Source organism: Seriola aureovittata, chromosome 7 (genome assembly GCF_021018895.1).
Source record: "Seriola aureovittata isolate HTS-2021-v1 ecotype China chromosome 7, ASM2101889v1, whole genome shotgun sequence".
NCBI classification, from domain to species: Eukaryota; Metazoa; Chordata; class Actinopteri; order Carangiformes; family Carangidae; genus Seriola; species Seriola aureovittata.
The window spans coordinates 15,899,316-15,907,614 of record NC_079370.1 but is presented as its reverse complement, the minus strand read 5'-3'; the positions used below and the strand labels follow the sequence as shown (position 1 = coordinate 15,907,614).

General features: G+C 39.0%; 1 long non-coding RNA gene across 1 annotated transcript; it reads right to left on the bottom strand.

Annotated features, from left to right (window-relative positions):
- Positions 1-1,084: 1,084 nt before the first annotated feature.
- Positions 1,085-4,644, bottom strand: LOC130171881 (uncharacterized). The gene is made up of 4 exons (XR_008828214.1): positions 4,430-4,644; positions 4,003-4,029; positions 3,598-3,692; positions 1,085-1,189 (listed from the first exon to the last, which is right to left on the bottom strand). It is a non-coding gene; the product is annotated as an uncharacterized LOC130171881 (long non-coding RNA).
- Positions 4,645-8,299: the final 3,655 nt, after the last annotated feature.

The following is an 8,299-nucleotide window of genomic DNA, read 5'->3' as shown; positions in this document are numbered from 1 at the left end:
GTTGAAGCCAGCTGTGTCTTTAAGCCCGTGCACTTGAACTGAGAGAGTGCTTTTCTTTCTCGCTGTACTTCCCCTCCGATGGCCCCCCAGCACACAGGAAAGAGACACAGCTTGCAGGAGAGAGGGAGAGGCAGAGGGAGAGAGAGAGCGAGAGAGACACAGAGAGAGAGCGAGAGGGAGAGAGAGAGCAGGACAGAGGGGCAAAAAGGGGCAGAGAAAGAAATGCAGATGGGGGAGGGGAAAGGTTTGTAAATGGTGGTTCAAGGCTATGGGAGACTTGGAAATCAGTTCAAGAAATATACAAGGTCTACAACATATAAACACAAAAGTAATATTTGAATCAGAGCACAAGTTTTCTTATTATTTTCAAGGGGTGAATCTCAAAAGCAATGTTTAATATGTTTGAAGAAAAGGAATGAGAATGGACTTGCTGTTGAAACATTGAATTATGGTATAAAGTATGCCCATGTGTTTATAACATCATGAAAGCGCACAATCGAGAAAGTACAAGGTTAAGGTCAGACCATTAAACAGAGCCCCGCATATCTTCTCAGAATCTCCATGGCAACTGCTGACATACAGGTGAAATGTTTCATAATAAGCTAACTTGTTTGTGTTGTGTTGTCATAAAATGAACTATTATACCAGCTTATGCTTTAATGTATTTGTCCATTTTCTTTTTCCAAAAAAAAAAAAGAAAAAAAAGAAAAAGAGAGTGGGCAGTGCACTCACCTTGGCTGATTTAATTGTTGAGACAGCAGAGGGGGAGACAGAGGGGAGTCAGGAGCTCTGGCAGGATTCGATCACAGGCCAGCGGGGCTACACGGTAAACTGAACCACCCTACGCCTCTAACAGCACAGACTTGCATATGTTAAATTGTTTAACATTATACAAGTAGTTCCTGAACATTTATGAAGTGCCAGAGTTTCCACAGTGGACTTTAGATTTGTGAATATGTCTTACATCATACTCCCAAAAATTAAAGTCTTGTGTAAATGGAAGATGTTTTATAACATTTACACACAAGATTAAACAAAACAACAGACAAATAAGTAAATATAGGGGAAAGAATATCAACCGGCCTTCAAGCATTCATAGCTGTGAATAAGTGATACATACCTCCATAAAGTGAGGTATCACTTTCACGGGAAATGGGTGCATCATTTTGAATAATTTCCAGTAGGTTTTCTGAAAAGAATTATGCAATTTGGTAGTTATCATAGGGAAAAAAGAGATGTTCAGTTAAATTATTCCAGTTAGCATAGCATGACCTGGAAACTCTACAGAGAAAGCATATAATTCAATAAATACGGTCAATAAAGTTTCAAATAATATAGTGAATTAATATTCACTTGGGTTTAGATGAAGCTTCTCTTTCAAGGAAATTCCTAATTTTTAATAGTAACATTACATTGTTATTTCCAGGAAACTTCATAGGAAATTACTGGTAAATTACAGATCTGGAAAAACAATGTGTGACTAAGTTATGCAAAGGGAAAACAAAATATTGCTGGTAAATCCCATAGTTTTCCACCTCATTCCTCACTCAGCCAGCTGAGAGTTTCACATTTAAGTTTGAAAACATCAAAAGTGAGCTGGGAGGAAATTTGAGGGATTCAAGGGAGTTTATCTCTGAAATTATTTTCAAACACCAGGAAATGTGATTTGCAAGCTTTTTGAATAGAGGGCAAAAGTTTGGTACGAGCAGGAAAACACTTGAAAGGTCACGCACTCAAAGTTTGTTGAAATAATATATATTCTACAATTATTGATATATTTATTACTTTTACTCTGTTTTATCCCTTTCTGTGTTTTATTGTTTATTCCTAATGCACTTAGAAGATGGTTAGCGCTGTAATGTATGCTGTGTTTAGACTGCGATTGTCTGAACCAAGGAGAGGAGCTGAAATATAGGCAATTAAAAAGTCACCAACCAAATTAAATCTGGTGAGAAATGGCTTTCCTGCTGATTTAATCCTGTCTACGGCTTAGATCAACAAAATTTAAGGGTGGATGTAAGGCTGTCTTATCTACAGGGAAAACATGAGGGGAGGGAATATGTCAACATCACATGCACATACAGCACTTGAACCCTAACAGTTCGGGGCCGTGTGCAAGTCTGGGAGCAAGTCTGGGAGAGTTTTCCCTCCCTCCATATATATAAAATATAAGTAACTATCTATTTTTAAGAATTTGTGAAAAAAAAACTTCAGTAGGTAATTAGGTGTTTACTTGGCATGTGTTTATTAGATATATCAATTGCGTTAATTGATGTAATATCTGTAAAGGGTTTGCATTTCGCACCATAGACCATGGGTTCCAACCTTTTTGGTTTATGACCCTTTGCTGCCAATCAGTTCCTTCTCAGGACACCTCTCACAGGTTCCACATGGTTATGTATGAGCTCTGAGGAGTTCAACCGAGGAATGATGTACCCTCCTCAGATTCATTTCTTGGTTTCGGTCCTGAAAAGGTAAAACTCTCCAGTTTCACACAACAGAACAATCTCACAACAGGGAGTTTTCCCAGTTGTCATGGAATTGTAGATGTCCAAATTTTCAGCAGCGTTCCCCTCTGCAGTACAGGAACTTTTTATAGCGTCTCTCCGCTTGCTGTTCTGAATTTCTTGGTTGCTGTTTTCCGAGATCAAAATTGAAAACTAAAAACCCAATTTACACTTCCTGCTCAGCACCATCTGCAGACAAATACAGTTAGCAACTAGCTGGTGAATTTAGCCATTTAGCAATCACCAGATATTTCCCTCAAAGTTGGGACCACAAACAAAGCTAAACGCTAAAAGAGAGTGAATATTGGACTTACATTCATCAGGTGGCCAGAAACACGGTTCCAAAAGAAAGATAATGTTGCTCCGCGTCTATTGGAGGTATAAACAAGCAACCATTTGCTAACAAGTTCGTCGCATCAACTTATTGAATGTATTTCAGTGTTGTGTGTACAGCTTGTTTCCACTGCCCCCAAGTGGCCAAAAAGTGGTTAATGCAGGTTTAAGGTGTTATTGTCTCGTCCATGTTGGACTAAAAGCTGAATTTCTTTTCAAATATTGCTTTTCAAGGTCAAGAGTTAACGTTCCCTCTCAAATACAACTTTAAGAAGAAGAACTGTCTTTTCTTGTGAACCACCTCATGACCCCTCTAGAATAGTTTTTGCTTCTTAAAGAGCTAAACAGACAGATGACTGTGATTATGCCGATCTTAATATGCCTTAAAAAGACACAGAAAAAGGTGCAGCACGTTCATAAAAAGCTTCTTGTTGGTGTGAGGCACCAAACTGAGCAAAGCCAACTTTTTCAATCTAAAAAGAGAGCACTGGTCTAATGCATTGCAAATATAAATAGGTATCGACCCACTGAGAGGTGGAGAGGAAGTGGGGGTGGGGGGGTTCGGGGTGGATGATAAAGGTCAAAGGAGGTGTGTGCTGCATTCGCTCATACCTTTTGTTAAAGAGTCAAATATACCTTCCATACTTAAGCACATTACTGGGCACCAGAGAGGAGGGAGTGGGACTGGATGCCACGAGAAACACTTCTCTCTCTAAATGCAGACAAACTATTCCCCCAGCTCAAGGACAATCATTACCTGAGGGGAAAGAGGCAGCATGTGTGTTAGGGGAAGAGATGCTTATACTGGCGCTGATCTTGAAAGGGCCTGGCCGATCGATCACATTAAGCTCCCTGCGAAAGAGAAAAATCAATATGTTTTTAAAGGCGTAGCAGGCTACTTGTGGTGTATGCGCGTGGGCTTCATTGATACTGCCAGACGCGTTCAGAGAGTGCCTGTTCCTGAAAAAGAATGATCACATTTCGAGGTCAAGTGGTTTCATTTCCAGTACTTATCTACAAAATCATGACACTTGTGAGGAAATATGTACACGAAATGTGTGTGTTGTGTGTGTGTGTGTGTGTGTGTGTGTGTGTGTGTGTGTGTGTGTGTGTGTATGAAGTATCCCAGTCTAGGCTACCATTATTGCAGCAAAATACTCACCAGTATTTGAGGATCACAGATGACACACTGAAAAGGAAAATCAATCATTTTCAGATGGAGAAACTTCTGCAGAAGCTGTGGGGTCTGACAAGCAACATCAGGATTAGAAAGAAAGAGCGACCTGTGACTCTTTGAGAAAATTAATTGCTTGTTTAAAGACACTGTAATGCAGTCAGTCTTAGAGCTAACAACAGGAATTGCCAGCAGAGATTCAGCTCAGAGAGCTGGAGTGGGAAGGAGGTCAACAAGAGTGAGACAGAGAGACAGAGGGGAAACAAAGACAGAGAAGGCAATTTAATTTCCATCAGTTGCCAAAGCAATGCTAATCAATACAAAAGACACCCACTCTTCAGCACTTTCTACTTCTCTCATTGCAACCCCCTCGTGTCTCTCTATGTCTATCTATTTCTATCTCTCTCTTACATACCCGCAGCAATAATTTACTCTTGAGTTGGCATCTGGGGCAGGGGAGTGTGATCCAGTAGAGGAAGGAGTGAAGAAAAATCCACACGGATCTGAAACACTGTCCTCAACCTACCGGCACTGACATCACCACACAGTGGAGGAGGAAAGCAGGAAAAATGAAAATCTAAATGGACAAAGAAAGAAACAAAGCGATTAATGAGTAAACGAGTGATAAGAAAGAAAGTAAAAAATGGCATACAGGTGTTTAGAGGAGAGAGGAAGAACATATGGAGAAATGAGAGTAAAGTGTTCTCAGAACGAACACAAAAAGTACTCTTAGAAATAATGAAATAACACTGAGAAACTGTCTTTATTTCTACAGTGTCTACAAAAGTCCTGTAAAAAGAAATAATTTCAAACTGAATTTCTGCCTGATACGGGTATTTGACTAAAAAAATGTGTAAATGCGGGAATGATGGTCTATTAAGGCACAAAGGGTTTATCATACCTGGTAAATCCTGATAAAAAAAGTGATAAATGATTATGAAGCAATGAAGATACAGTTTCTAATGTGGTTGACTTTGTGTTTTACACTTTCAACTGGATAAAATTTGAGAAAAAGAAACCAGCCTGCTCTCTAGTGGTCACAGAGAGAAACAAACACTGTCTGGTTTGCTGTGAAATACAACACATTGATCAACATAAAAAAAATAAAAAAAACTGTGGTGCAAAAGAACTAATTGTTTAAGCACCGCACTTAAATACAGTTTTGAAGAATTTGTGATTTCCTTGAATATTTCCATGTTGACACTTCATTGCTCTTAATTTAAAAGGGAAATATAGAATGTTTTACTTTTCACTCCAACACATTTATATTCACAGCTATATTTATTCTGTAAATTCAGATTTTATAGAAAAAACATATGACTGACTGATAAAACAGGACGCACTGTTACACTCATTATACTGATCACACTGCTACAACAACTGCAAAAGTTAAATGCTGCTTACACGCAAACAAATTAGTAATAGGCACTATACTGTATGTGATGTATGTAGAAGCATAGGTCACCAAAAACTGAAAAATCATGTACAATCCTGTAGGGATTAAGAAATCGACTTAAAGCTTTCCTGCAGCAGTGGAAGTAAATGAAGCCTTGAAAGTTCATGCAAACAATCCCTTCTGGTGCCCCAACTTTTGTTAATGACTTTTAAATCCTCTGACAGCAGGATAATGACCCCAAACATTAGAAGAAAAGAACTAGACAGCGGTTTCAGATGATGGAAGACCAGCAGAGATTTAAACCCTGTTGAACTGGTTTGGTATGAACTACACAGAAGGTGAAAGCAAAGCAACATGCAAGTGCAATGTACAGTATATATGCAGTGCATTCAGGGGGTGTTCAGACCCCTTCAATTTTTTCTACACCGTGATTGGAGTCCACCTGTCGTATATTCAGCTAACTGGACATGATTTGGAAAGGCACACACCTTCAGCTGACAGCTGACTGCATATCAGAGCAAAAAACCAGGCATGAGGTCAAAGGAACTGCCTGTAGAGCTCAGAGACAGGACTGCATCGAGGCACAGATCTGGGGAAAGATACAAAAAAAAAATTCTGCTGCACTGAAGGTTCCCTCCATAGCTGGCCACCTGGCCAATCTGAACCATTGGGGGAGAAAGGACTTGGTACAACAGTTGACCAAGAACCTGATGGTCACTGTGACTGAGCTACAGAGATCATGTGTGGAGTTGGGACCAAGTGTCATGTCTGATAGGAAGATTCTTATCATGCATGGTTAAGGCATCTGTGAAAAAAGTGCGATGGAGCCCAGGATCTACATTACGTTGAGGATGTTTATTGAAGCTTGGCCAAGGAGAACAGAAGTAGCATCAATACATGTTGCTGTGCATGATGCCACCTCAATTCCAGCTGAAAGGTCCCCTGTGGTTAGTCTTTATTCAGTTTCTTCACATTCCCAAAGGATGTGTGGGCTTTCTATTGGTTCCTTAAACATAACAATCAAGTCACATTTACACTGGTTAAATAAAAGAGATTCGTTTGTTACTGACCATCCAAGGTCTTCTGTTATCAGCTTCGTCTCCAGCCCTATCACTGAAGAGACACAGCTACTGTATGTCCGCCTGAGCGTCTCCTCCCGTAAGATTTAGGTGCAGCCTGACCTAAGGGCCTCACATAAACTCTGTGCCCTCTATACTGATCATCCATATGTGCATCTCTGGAAAATTCCTTTACAATGTCTGTTTCCTCCAAACATGACACTTTTATAAGACTTCTTTCTCCACAGTCTGAGAGTCATTTAGGAGCTTTTATGCAAACTTTCACAGACTTCACTAAGGAAAGGCTTTCGTCTGGCCATGCTGCCATAAATCCCAGATTGCTGCTTCTGGAAGTGTCACCCATCTCCTCAACAAAATGTGAAAATTTTAAGGGGTCTGAACACTTTCCGAATGCACAGTATATCTGTATCTACGTATACATATGAAGAGAAAAAGAAACACTCCTGTACAACACTATCTTGTTAATCTGATGAGCGTATTCTGGATGAATTAGAGCTGCAGTCTTTCAGTCTGTGTTGCTGTGAACTGCTGGTATTTATGGATACTTTATTGAGCTTTAAACGCACTGACTCACACCTTGTTATGTCTGGAGCTTTGCGGTCAAAAGAGCACTGGGTGTGTAACATGGAAGTGCAGTATGGGGGCCAATTTTTGAAAAGCTGCTCAGATAAACTAAATGGTAACAATTCTGTGTGAAACATAAGAAATGCACTGAACCAAAAACACATTTAAGACATTATAGGAACATTGTGAAAGCGCAATTCAACTTGCTACATTAAAAATGCATAAATAATTATAATTATTTAACAAAATAATAACAGTGCATAATGAGTACTTTTACTTTAAGTATTTCTCATAAGTAAAACTTTAGTAAAAGTCTCTTGCTTGTAGTAGAGCACTTTTACATTGTGTTATTGACATATTGACTTGGATAAGGAATTCGTTGACCGCTGAGAAAAACAACTCAAAATGATGGTAAGACAGACAGTTTTGAAGTATTCGTACATTCCTTGAGTATTTCTATTTTCTGCTTCTATATACTTTCACTAAACTTCATTTCAGAGGGAAATATTTTTACTTTTTACTTCACTACATTTATTTGTTAGCCATGGTACTTTGGAAATGGAGATTTTACAAATGGATCAAAAATCATCCATTGTTATAATAAAATAATAATAATAATGATAATAAACCATGCTCCACCTTTCAAAACACCAATTTTTAAGTGCTTATAGATCAGACTATCCAGCACTATATAAAGTAGTTAGAAGTAGTCTCACCATAATCCACCACAACATTAATGGTGGACTTGTACATGTAATGGAGTATTTTTATACTGCAGCATAAAAGATTCAGTTGCACAATGAGTACTTTTAAGACTTCAAGGCCTTTTTGTTGATAAGACTTATTTTAATGCAAGACCTTTACTGGTATTGCTGTTATTACAGGCTTTTAAATAATAAAAAAAATAAGTAAATGACGTAATGACAATTGACTGGTTACAATAATATACATCTTTGATAAAGGGTGCCTTGTTAGGAAGTGGAAGTGGAACCAAAGTAAGGTCACCAAAATCCCACTGTTCTGCCACACACACTCAGCTTCGACAACAATAGCTCTATAGACTCACAATAAGGGACAAACGCGAGTATTACATCAAATGTCATAAGAGGACAGTTGAAATTACTGTTGCGCTTTGAAGGGACGAAGAAACGTACCGTAACTGAAACAGAGCAAAATCCCCCACTCAGCTGTTTACCTTGCTTGTCCATATTTGGACCTGGCGGGGTGTCGCTCTTGCCGGGAGCCA